Raw genomic sequence first — 13,555 nt, 5'->3', positions numbered from 1 at the left:
TGAATTTCAGATATATTTAGTAATTATTCATTCTGAATCCATATTATCTCATACCAGAACTTTGCTTGTTGAACCATTTAAAATCTCGATGGATACAAGGGTAGTGCACACAAAGTGTACAAAACTGTAATCTGACAATTCATATTCGGGAATGCTCATACGAGCACATAAACGGGGAGCTCTCTCTCGGGCTATATAGCGAGAATCTCATATGAGCCATGTAACTGAAAGCTTATAAGAGCTATAATCAGGAAGCTCATGTGAGCTAATAACGGGTAGCTCCGAAGAGCCACTAATCGGGAAGGTCTGAATAGCCATATATCAAAAAGTTCAAGAGAGCCATATCGGGAAGCTTCGGAGAGCCATTAATTAGGAAGCTCATGAAAGAGCCTTTAATCGAGAAGCTCACAAAGAGCCATATAACGGGACACTCATAAGAGTCACAACCTATCAGGATGCTCTGAAGAGCTATTAACGTGAAGCTCGCAAGAACTATGTAACGGGAAGCTCGAGAGGGCTAATAACGATACACTCTTTCGAGTCATGGTTTGTCCGCAACACATGTAGAACCACAACCAATAAGGGAACCCAGTATCCATCGAATTTCATTTTTTTCAAACGAGACTTTATATTTGTCAAGCATTATCGGATATGTGATTAATTTCATAGATATATGAAATTTACACAATTCACATATACATCATTCAATTCAACCATATAAATATACAAAATTTAGTTACACGAACTTACCTCGGTAATTGTTTGTGTATGTAAAATCTACTAATCCGACACTTTTTTTTCCTCGATCTAACTCTGTATTTAGTCTATCTGGATATATATGAATGAATTTAATATCAATTTAATACAATTCATACTCAAGTCAATCCAATTCACATCTTAGGCGAAATTACTATTTTACCCTATACTTTTAATTAATTTTGATTTTGTCCATAGGCTCCGAAAATAAATTTCATTCAATTTAATCCTTATTCTAAGCCTAACCAATTTTTACATATAACATTAGCAGTCCATGTATTTCATAAAATTTAGAATTTTTCCATAAATTTTACATCTTTACAATTTAGTCCCTAAATCACAATTTCATAAAAATTCAGTTTACAAAAGTTGTTTATCTATCAACAACCTTTCGTTTTCTACCATAAATTTCATAATTCATGCATATTCATCCATGGAAAAATTTGAATACTTTGATAACTTCCAAATTAATCCCCGAGATAGCTAAATTAAGCTATTACGATCTCAAAACATAAAAATTAGTAAAAACGGGACAAGATTACTTACCCAATTAAGCCAAATAAGCTTGCTTGAGTTCTCTTCTCTTAGATAGGGTTTCCATTTCCTTTATTTCAAAAAGATGATATAAAATTATGATATTTCTTATTTAATCAAAATATCATCTTTTATTGTTTCATCTTTCCAATTTAGTCATTTTCTTTATTTAATTTTCCATGGACGAATCATCATACTTATCTACTAACTCCTCTTAATGGTCTATTTGCCATATAAGGACCTCAAATTTTGAATTCCATAGCTATTTGATACCTATATCTATTAGAACTCAACTTTTGCATTTCATGCAATTTGATCCTTTTATCAATTAAACATGTAATCGGTAAAATTTTCCTAACTAAATTTTTATACGATATTTATATCATAATTTAGACCATAAAATAATATTAGAATAATTTTTCTTTTCGAACTCAAATTTTTGCTCCCGAAACCACTGTTTTGATTTCACTGAAAATGGGCTGTTACAACTCTCCCCCTTAAAGAATTTTAGTCCTCAAAAATCTTACCAGTAAAGAGGTTCGGATATTTCTTTCTTATTGTTTCCTCACGTTCCTAGGTAGCTTCTTCTATACAATGTCGTTTCTAGAAAAATTTTACTAAATCCACCTTTTTATTTCTCAATTTTTTCGTCTCATGTGCCGAAATTCTGATCGGTTCCTCACTCTAAGTCATGTCAGGCTGAATTTTAACATTTGTCAGAGAGATAACATGTGAAGGATCATACCGATATCATCATAACATAAACACGTAAAAGACATTGTGAATGTTTTCTAATTCCGATTGTAAAGCCAATCGGTACGCAACAGGTTCGATTCTTTCAGTAATCTCATATGGCTCGATAAATTGTGTACTCAATTTTCCTTTACGGCCAAACCAAATAACTTTCTTTCTAACACCTCTCACCCATATTCAACACTAAAATAGGGTTACGAAGCATTACCGGAATTATATCACATTTCAAACTTACATTTCATACACAATTAATCAAATCATATACATCTCATTCACAAACAATCATTTTATCCTTAATACGAGCCTATGAGGCCCTAAACATGCATTCAGGGTGGTTCGGGACTAAACCGATAACTCAGAAAATTTTTCAACACTTAGAAAATTTTTCCATAAAACAAGGGACACATGCCCGTGTGGCCCGACCATGTGTCTCAGACGGCCAATAAACACTCCCGTATCACAGGCTGTGTGAACATTCAAAATGGGAGCACATGGTCGTATCCCAGCTCATGTCCGACCCCGTGTAACTCTTTGACTTGGGTCATACGGCCAACATACACGCCCGTGTGGCTAGCTCGTCTGCGCTAAAAATGGCCATACAAGCCATATGCTAGGCCGTGTGCTAGGCTGTGCCAAACCTGTAGGGTATACTGATTTATGCCACACGGTCAAGTCACAAGCCCGTGTGGAGCATACTGACTTGGTTTCAAAATCAACACTAGGGGACACATGGTCGTGTAACATGACTATGTGTCACACACGATTGAGACACACACCCGTGTCTCTACCCTTGTGGACAAAAGTAGGCTATTTACCAAGCCACTTTGCCACCCCAAATTGGCACACACCCACTTCAAACCAATTGCATAATTCATAACATTTACAAGCAACCAAAGCAACCATATCTAAAACCAAAATACATATACCATTTTAATGCCAACATCTAACATGCTTATAATACCATACTATGCCTACACAAATCATGCCAATTCAAAATTTCAAATCAATTATATGTACCATTTCAACTACGCATTTCTTTGCCTAAAACCACAAGCACAACTGTAACATCCTAATTTTGGGCCTAATCAGAATAGTGGTTGCGGGACCACAAGTCCGACATTAAAAAAATTATTTTATTATTATTTTAATGTCTACAATATAATACTAAAGTTGTGTGAAATTTTCATAAAGAAATTTCCTCGTTTGGGCACTCAATTTAGTCAAAAGGACTAAACCATAAAAAATGCAAAACTTGAGTTCTAGAAGCTATAGGTATTAAATAGCTATAGAATTTTTAGTGGAGGCCCTTATGTGATAATTATCCCATTAATAAGTTAGTGGAAGATATTTTTTTGGTATTTTTGAAATTAGTTTGAAAAGAAAAGGGTAAATTAGTAATTAAATCAATAAAGGTATAATAAGACAAAATAGCAAAAGGTATCATCTTTAGTTCTTACCTCTTCCACCGAAATGAAAAAAAAAGGGTAGCCATGGATGAGCAAACATTCAGCCAAGCTTTGGAGCTTGATAGGTGAGTGGTTTTTGTCCCGTTTTTAATAATTTCTATATTTTCGGAGTCGTGGTAACTCGATTTAGCTATCTCCTGCCTTCGTTTTCAAAATTGTTAAAATTTTTAAATTTTGCCATTGTTGATAAAGTGTGTATTTTGATAATTGATGATAGAAAATACATTCTTGTTGTTAGATAAACAACATTTGTAAAGTCATTTTTGATAGAAATGTCGATTAGGGACTAAATTGAGAAATGTGATAAATTATGTGGTAAAAGTGTGAATAAGTGAAAAATGTGGGCTTCTATAAGTATGATAAATATTTGACTAGGCTTGGGTAATAATAAAATTTGATTAAAATCGATTTACGAGCCTACGGGTAAAATCGTAATTTTTGTGAAAGTGTAGGGGCAAAATGGTCATTCTGCCAAAGTATAAACTATGAAATGTATTGGTTAATGTGATGATTTAAAGTAGTGAATTTTATCATTTTAGGTCAAGAAATCGAGATTCGAGCTTAAATAGAAAAGTACGAGGTTATGGACTAAAATGACATAATTAGCCGAAATTGCATTCGAGTTAAGTCTGTGTTATTAAATAAGTATGATATCCATGTTATTGTTAATATACTTGAAATGTATATTGCTATGATTGTATTGAATTTTATGTTCAAGTTATTGTATATGAGAAAGTGATGCCGAATGTTAATAACATGTATGTGATGATTGAATACATTAGAAATTTGATGGAATATGATATTCCATAGAAATGAGTAAGTTGTACATAAATAATGCTAATTCAATATTATCATGTATTTTATGATTAGTATGGTATGAACTGTTGATTTGCTTTGTGAATGAGAATTTATATAATGAAAACTTCCGGTTGAACATTAGGAATAGATTTGTATATTCATGCCATAACATTGGGTGATATGTGTGCTAGTGTAAGGCATGTCTGGGACATGCATAGGCCTCGAGATATACCAGCAAGTGTAAGACATGTCTGGGACATGCATCGCCTTTGAGACGAGAGCTAGTGTAAGACATGTCTGGGACATGCATTGGCTTTGAGATATACAAGCTAGTGTAAGACCTGTCTGGGACATGACGTCAGCTTGTTGTGTGTCAGTGTAAGACCTGCCTGGGACACGGTATCGGCCTCAACATATGAAAGTCAGTGTAAGACCATGTCTAGGACATAGCATCAGCATCTTATCCCATGTTTGGGGCTAATGAATATCTTGTAGTATTCTAAATGGTTCAACGGAAGATTTATGGTTTATATTGAAATGATAGAGCTTATGTCTATGTTGTGAGTGGTACAGGTACTTACATGAAATTGATAAGATGTGAGTTCAATTCATGTTGTATAATTAATAAGGAATGAATATGAGTAAGTAAATGAGCATGTTGAGTAACACATGTATGTATGCCAAGCTCATGAGAAATGATTTCAGTTTATGATGCATATTTGGTGAGGATGTAAATAGGTAAGTCATGCCTACGAGAATGGTTTTGTGATGACCTTATGATTATAGGTCTATACTTATGATGTATAAACATGTATTTTTACCAATATGGTGAAAATGAATTAATAAGATGTGATAAACTTAGTATCATTAATTTACACTAAAACAGTTTTGAACAGCAGTAGTAGTCTGACTTTGAAAATCCACCAAAAATTGTGGAAATTGAGTTAGAGGCTGAATAAAACATGAGATTAAATCTTAATGAGTCTAGTTTCACATAGAAGAAATGATGTAAGCAAAGGGGTTTCATACTATGAAATATTTAAATTGTTGTGAGATAGAGTCAGAATGATTTCAAAATCCCCTATTCTGATTTTATAAATTCATTGAAAATTGTAAAAAAATAGTTATAGGTTATAATTTATATGCTTAGAATTATTAATGAGTCTATTTTCAATGTAAATAGGCAGAAACATCATCCAAGTCGCATATTATGAGATAATTAAGTTTTAGTGAAGAGGGATCGGAATTGTCAAATAGCAAAAAGGGGTAACTTTAAGGAATAAACTGTACTTATTGGCTAGACTAAAAATTCTAAAAATTTTATGATAAGAAGATATGTGAGTCTAGTTTTAGGGAATATTAGCAGATCTTAATTTGGAGTTCTGTAGCTCCAGACATAAATAAATTGGTAACTATAACTCGAGAAAATAGCATGACCAAAATATAAGTAAAAGTGTAATTATGGTTGTATTACCTTGAGAAGCATGTTGGCATGTTGCTTATTATTTTCATACGGTCTTACTAAGCTATAAAGCTTACTCCCTTCCTTTTCTTTCCTTTAGTGTTGTCAAGTTGGCTTGGGATTGGAGTTCGTCGGAGGCAGCATCACACTATCAAGCCATCACCCTTGGAATATTGATATATGTTAAGCGTGTTCAAGTGAATGGCATGTATAGGGACTAGGTTTTATGATATATATATTTATGATTAGTCAAATGTGTTGGCTTATATTGAGTCATTTGTATATGGCCAAGAGGTGTGTCTTATTTTGATTATGGTGTGTTAACCTATCTATCTATGCTATATCTTCATGCCTATGATGTGATTGTAGTTGTTTGCCATGCTTGGTTGGTATTATGTCATGTGTGTTGGATGCATGCTTTCTGGCCATTCAAGGTGGTCATAGCCATGTAGTAGTTACACATTATAAAAACAATATGATAATGATTGAACATGAGTGCTTGATGAATAATTTGGTAACCGTAGTATAATAGTAAAAGTGATCATTAAAATGACAAGTCTTATGAATATGGATTAAGGTATCTAGACTTGGTATTGCATGAGTAGATGCATAGCTTGTAAGAGGACATGATAATGTTATGAAAATGTCTTAATAAAGGTTTTTTAATCACTAAAATGATGCTATGATTTGTGGTTTTAATGTGTATATGGTTGTAAGGGTTTATGGGTAACATGAAGGCTTAGAAAATAGCCTAAGTGTTGACTACACGGGCCGAGACACGATCATGTGTCTCAACCGTGTAAGGAACACGACCTGGAACCTTGGGCGTATGGCCTAGCCATGTGGTTCGATTTGCATGCTAACGTCATAAACAAAGAGTTACACGGTTTGAGGACACGGGCGTGTCAAAGACACACGGGCGTGTCCTTATGTCCACACAGGCGTGTAATGGAAAGAAATTTTCTAAGTTTTCCCAATACTTTCTAAGGTTCTTGGTTTAGTCCCTAACTACTTTCAATGCATGTTTAGGGCTTCGTAGGCCCGTGTATGGGACATTATGCATGTGTATGAAAAGTTTTGAATTAAAATAAATTTTGTAGCCCAGTTTTTGCATGTTTGTGAACGATTATGTCCGGTAATGCCTCGTACCCTGTTCTGGCTCCAGACACGGGTAAGGGGTGTTACAACAACCATTCCCAATTCATCAACCATTAGCTGCCTTGAAAGTTGCATTCAACAATTCATTCCCAAGCAATTATGAACAACATCACTAAGAGGCATTAATACATATATACATACACCACATAATTGCCAAAATAAGCCAACTTACATGGCTAACACAAACCAAATGCTTTATATTCATAAGCCAACACAAATGGCCAAAATCATGCTACATATACCAAAATGACTCAAAGTCCTTATACATGCCATATACTTAAAATACCAAAGTTCATAGGTACCAAGTGATAGGTGAATAGTGTGAAGTGATCTCTGACGATCCCCAAATCCAAGCTAGCTTGATAACACTATAAAACAAGGGAAAAATAAACAAAGTAAGCTATGAAAAATAAACAAAGTAAGCTATAAAGCTTAGTAAGCTCGTATAAAATAAACTTATTTCAATCTCAAGATTATAATACAACAATTTGAATATATCAACATTTAGCATATATTAGCTAACAAACCTTTCATATACAAAGTTATGATATCAATCACATTCTTCACAAGTTTCTTCGAACCAAAGCTTATACATGTCACGTACGTACCTGTGCCATCTCATATCATTCTCATACACAATCACATCTTTCATTTACCTGTTGAACCATTCGGAAAAGAAGTCGGATACTCAAGAGTCTCGCACACTAAGTACCTATACCATGGCCCAAAGCCAAATCAAGGTAGCTTATATCTAAAGTATTGATATCATGGCCTGAAGCTAGACCAGCCGATATTCATGGCCCGAAGCCAAATTGGTATAACTCGCACCCGAAGTGCTAATATCATGGCCCGAAGCCAACTCAATGTATTCTCTAATGACATGTCACTGGTATCCTAAACTATTCCTAAGATTAAACCGAGATTTTGAATGTTGAATCGTCATCAAATCACTATCGATCATATCCATAGTCTCGTATTCACAATTTATGCAATATCAAAGCATATGAACTACATTTGTATCAAAACTTATAAGATACAAACTTACCTCAGACGTAAAGATGATGAAATAGATCGATTAATCCGAAACTTTTTTTTCCCTCGATCTAGATCTGAGCTTCATTTTTCTTGATCTAAATATAATTAAAATTAACTTATTTAATCATTTCTCAATTCAATTTAACCCAAAATTCATATTTAAACAAATTTACACTTTTACCCTAATATTTCACATTTTTCACAAATTAGTCCTTATTTCATAAAATCACAAATTCATGCAATTCAATATTAATCCATGCTAGCCGATTTACCAATCAGTCCCTAGTAGCCCATATTTTTCGTTTATTTCACATTTTAACCACTAAATTTCTGCATTTCACAATTTAATCTCTATTTTGCATTTTCACTAAAAATCACTTAACAAAACTTGTATATTTATCAACAAGCATTCATAATATATTAAGAAACTTCAAAAATCATGCATATTAATCAATGGAAACATTAAAAATATTTAAGATTTTTGCAAAATAATCCCTAGGCTAGCTAGACCTAGTTGCAACGATTACAAAAACATAGAAATCATTAAAAATGAGACAAAAACTGACTTACATGCACAAGGAGAAGTGACTGAATGTTCAAATCCCTAAAATGGTGTTTTTTTCTCATGTAATTTCGGCAATAGAAAGAAGATGAAGCAAATTTTGGCTTTGTTTTAGTTCTTTTAACCTTAATAATAAATTTACTATAATAACCTTAATAATAAACCTTTAATTCACTTAATTTAATGGCCATACTTGTCCACTCACAATTGAAATGGTATAATCATAACATAAGAACCTTAAATTTAATGTTTTATAGCTATTAGACACCTTTAGATATTAGAACTCAAGTTTTATGCTTTACGCGATTTAGTCCTTTTTATCAAATTGACCAATCAAACGATAAAATTTCTTAATGAAATTTTCACACCAATATAATACCATACTGTAGAAATTAAAACAATAATAAAATAATTATTTTGACTTCAGATTTGTGGTCCCAAAACCCCTGTTCCGATTTGACCCAAAATGGGCTATTACATTCTTCCAAGGCGATTCTTTCAAGAATACCTTGTCACCAACCTAAAATTCTATTTCTTTTCATTCAATATCTGCATAAGATTTTTAATGATCAAAAGCTGCTTTCAAACTATCTCTGATCACTTTCATTTTTTCTTCGGTTTCATGAATCAAATCAGCTCTGTGTATCTTTTTCTCACAAAGCTCAGTCTAATACAACGGAGTTCTACATTCACGACCATACAGAGCTTCATACGGTGCCATCTTTATACTTGACTAATAACTATTATTATATGCAAATTCGAATAATGGCAGATATTTTTCCCAATTACCTTCGATTTCTAATACACAACGCCAAAACATATCTTTAAGAATCTGAATCATACGCTCTAACTGACCATCAGTTTGAGGATGGAATGCAGTATTGAAATGTAACTGCATGCCCAAAGCTTCTTGCAACTTGTTCCAGAATCGGGATGTAAACCGAGGATCTCTATCAGAAATAATAGAAATTGGCATTTCATGTAATCTAACAATCTCATAAACATATAACTCTGCTAACCTGTCCAGGGAGAAATCTATACGTACCGGAATAAAGTGTGTAGACTTCGTCAAACGGTCGATAATTACCCAAATAACATCTTTCTTTTTAGGAGATAGGGGTAATCCTGACACAAAATCCATGGTAACTCTATCCCATTTCTATTTCGGTATCGTAATTGGCTTTAATAGTCTCGAAGGTACCTGATGTTCAACTTTAACTTACTGACGTATCAAACATCTAGATACAATTTTAGAAATATCACGCTTCATTCCCGGCCACCAGTACATTTGTTTCAAATCGTTGTACATTTTATTACTCCCTGGATACACAAACATAGTACCGCTATGAGCTTCATATAAAATCTTCTGTACAAGTTCTGAATTCCTTAGTACACAGACTTTTCCTCGGAATAACGAAAAATCATAGGTCCAGTCTAAAATTCTGAATCAGAAATTGATTCATACTGTACTCGTTTAGCTTGTAACTCATTATCACTTTTCTGAGCTTCGCAGATCTATTGTAGAAACATCGGCTTAGCTTTTAACTCAGCTAAGATTGAACGATCTTCAGATAGTGACAATTGGGTATTCATAGCTTGTAAAGCAAACAGAGACTTTCTACTAAGAACATTTGCAACAACATTTATTTTCCCTGGATGATAATCGATAACTAAATCATAATCTTTTAATAATTCAAGTCACCTGTACTGTCTCAGATTTAAATTCTTTTGCGACATAAAATACTTTAAACTTTTATGATCAATGAATATATGGCATTTTTCACCGAACAAGTAGTGTCACCAAATTTTCAGGGAAAATACAATAGCGGCCAGTTCTAAGTCATGTATCGGGTAATTATTTTCATGTGGTTTTAGTTGTTTAGAAGCATAGGCTATTACTTTACCTTCTTTCATCAAAACATAGCCTAAACCATTCAATGACGCATCACTGTAAATTACAAATTCCATTTCTAATTCAGGCTGAACTAAAACTGGTGCTTTAGTCAACAAGGTTTTCAATTTGTCAAAACTTTACTGACATTCATCGGTCCATTCAAATTTCACATCTTCTGCAACAATCGTGTCATTGGAGAATCTATCATCAAAAACCCTTTTACAAATCTCCGATAGTAACTAATCCCAGAAAACTTCTGAATTCAGACACATTTTTTGATGGTTTCCAGTTAACAATAGCTAAAATTTTATTCGGGTCAACTCTAATACCTTCACCCGATACTATATGTCCAAGAAAACCAACTTCCTGAAGCCAAAATTCACATTTGCTAAATTTAGAATACAATTATTTTTCACGCAGAGTTTGTAGAACAATTCTCAAATGGTCAGCATGTTCATTTTCATCTCAAGAATATATCAGGATATCATCAATGAATACCACCACAAATCTATCTAGATACAGTCTGAAAATTCTATTCATTAAATCCATAAATACCGCTAGTGCATTAGTCAAGCCAAATGGTATCATAAGGAATTCATAATGCACGTGCCTGGTTCTGAAGGCTGTTTTTGGTACATCTCAGTCTTTCACTCATAATTGATAATAACTAGAATAGAGATCAATCTTTGAAAAAATTGTAACACCTTTCAACTGGTCAAATAAATCATCAATGCGTAGTAGTGGATAGATTGTGACCTTGTTTAACTGTCAGTAATCAGTACACAATCTTAAGGGCCATCTTTTTTCTTAGTAAACAAAATGGGTGCACCCCAAGGTGGAAAACTAGGTCGAGCAAAAACCCTATTAGTCAGTTCTTGCAACTGTGCTTTCAACTTTTAATAGCCCGTTTTGAGTCAAATCGAAACAGTGGTTTTGAAACCACAAATTCAAAGTTAGAATAATTATTTTATTATTATTTTAATGTCTACAGTAAGATATTATGTTCGTGTGAAAATTTCGTTAAGAAATTTTATCATTGTATTGGTCAATTTGATAAAAAAAGGACTAAATTGCATAAAGCGTAAAACTGGAGTTCTAATAGCTAAAGGTGTCTAATAGCTATAAAACCTTAAAGTTAATGTCCTTATGTTGTAATTAGACCATTTCAATTGTGAGTGGACAATTATGACCATTAAATTAGGTGAATTAAAGGTTTATTATTAAGGTTATTATCGTAAATTAATTATTAAGGTTAAAATAACTAAAACAAAGCCAAAAAATTGCTTCATCTTCTTCCTATTACCGAAATTACATGAGAAAAAACACCATTTTAGGCTTTGAACATTCAATCACTTCTCCTTGTACCTGTAAGTTCGTTTTTGTCTCGTTTTTAATGATTTCTATGCTTTTAAGATCATTGCAACTAGGTCTAGCTAGCTCAGGGACTATTTTGTAAAACTGTTAAAGATTTTGAATATTTCCATTGCTGAATAAGCATGAGTTTTGAAGTTTCTTAATAGATTATGAATGCTTGTTGATAGATATACAAGTTTTGTAAACTAAATTTTAGTGAAAATGCAAAATAGGGATTAAATTGTGAAATGTGGAAATTTAGTGGTTAAATTGTGAAATAAATGAAAAAATATGGGCTGCTAGGGACTAATTGATAAATTGGCTAGCATGATTAATATTGAATTGCATGAATTTGTGATTTTATGAAATAAGGACTAAATTGTGAAAAATGTGAAATATTAGGGCAAAAGTGTAAATTTTCTTAAATGTGAATTTTGGGTTAAATTGAATTGAGAGATGATTAAATAATTTAACTTTGATTATATTTAGATCAAGAAAAGCAAAGTTCGGATCTAGATTGAGGGAAAAATAAATTTTCAGATTAATCAATCTATTTTATCGTCTTTACGTCCGAGGTAAGTTCATATATTATAAGCTTTGATAAAAATGTATTTCATATGTTTTGATATTGCATATATTTTGAATACGAGACTATGGATATGATCGATAGTGATTTAACGTTGATTCGACATTCGAAATCCGGATTGAACCTTAGGAATAGTTTAGGATACTAGTGACATGTCATTAGAGGATACATTGAGTTGGCTTCAGGCCATGATATTAGCACTTCGGGTGCGAGTTATACCAATTTGGCTTTGGGCCATGAATATCAGCTGATTTGGCTTTAGGTCATGAAATTAGTACTTCGGATATAAACTACCTTGATTTGGCTTTGGGCCATGGTATAGGTACTTAGTGTGCGAGACTCTTGAGTATTCGACTTCTATTTCGAATGGTTCAATGGGTAAACAGAAGATGTGATTGAGTATGAGAATGTATGAGATGCTACGGGCATGTATGTGACATGTATAAGTTTTGGTTCGAAGAAACTTGTGAAGAATGTGATTAATATCATAATTGTTAATATGAAAGGTTTGCTAGCTAATACATGCTAAATGTTGATATATTCAAATTGTTGTATTATAATCTTGAGATTGAATTAAGTTTATTGTATACGAGCTTACTAAGCTTTATAGCTTACTTTGTTTATTTTTTTTGTTTTTATACTGTTATCAAGCTAGCTCAGATTCGGGGATCGTTAGAGATCGCTTCATACTATCTGTAATATTCTAAATTAGAGCTTAATCAGAATAGTAGTTTCAAGACCACAAATCTGAGATAGAAATAATTATTTTATAATTATTTTGAGGTCTATGATATGATTGCATGATTGTGTGAAAATTTCGTGAAGAAATTCTGTGCATAAAGTGCTTAATTTGAAAATAGGTACTAAATTGAATAAGTTGCAAAACATGAATTCCAGAAGCTTTTAGTATGAAATCACTTTGGAATATTAATTAGGAGGTCTTAAATAGCAATTTAACCAATTTCTAAAATTTTGGACAAAAATGGGCTTGTAGATGAAAAATTACAAAGAAAGGCATTAAGGGCATTTTTGTCATTTGGTAAATATAGTCATTAAAAAGGGAAAAATAACACAAAAATAGACTCATCTTCTCCATAAGGGCTGCCGAATTCTGCTTGTCACCATAGCTAGGGTTTCAACATTTTCAAGCCTTGATTGTAAGTGATTTCCATGCCCGTTTTTAATGCTCTTTTCGATT

Source organism: Gossypium arboreum, chromosome 8 (genome assembly GCF_025698485.1).
Source record: "Gossypium arboreum isolate Shixiya-1 chromosome 8, ASM2569848v2, whole genome shotgun sequence".
NCBI classification, from domain to species: domain Eukaryota; kingdom Viridiplantae; phylum Streptophyta; class Magnoliopsida; order Malvales; family Malvaceae; genus Gossypium; species Gossypium arboreum.
Note: the sequence above shows the minus strand (reverse complement) of the source record.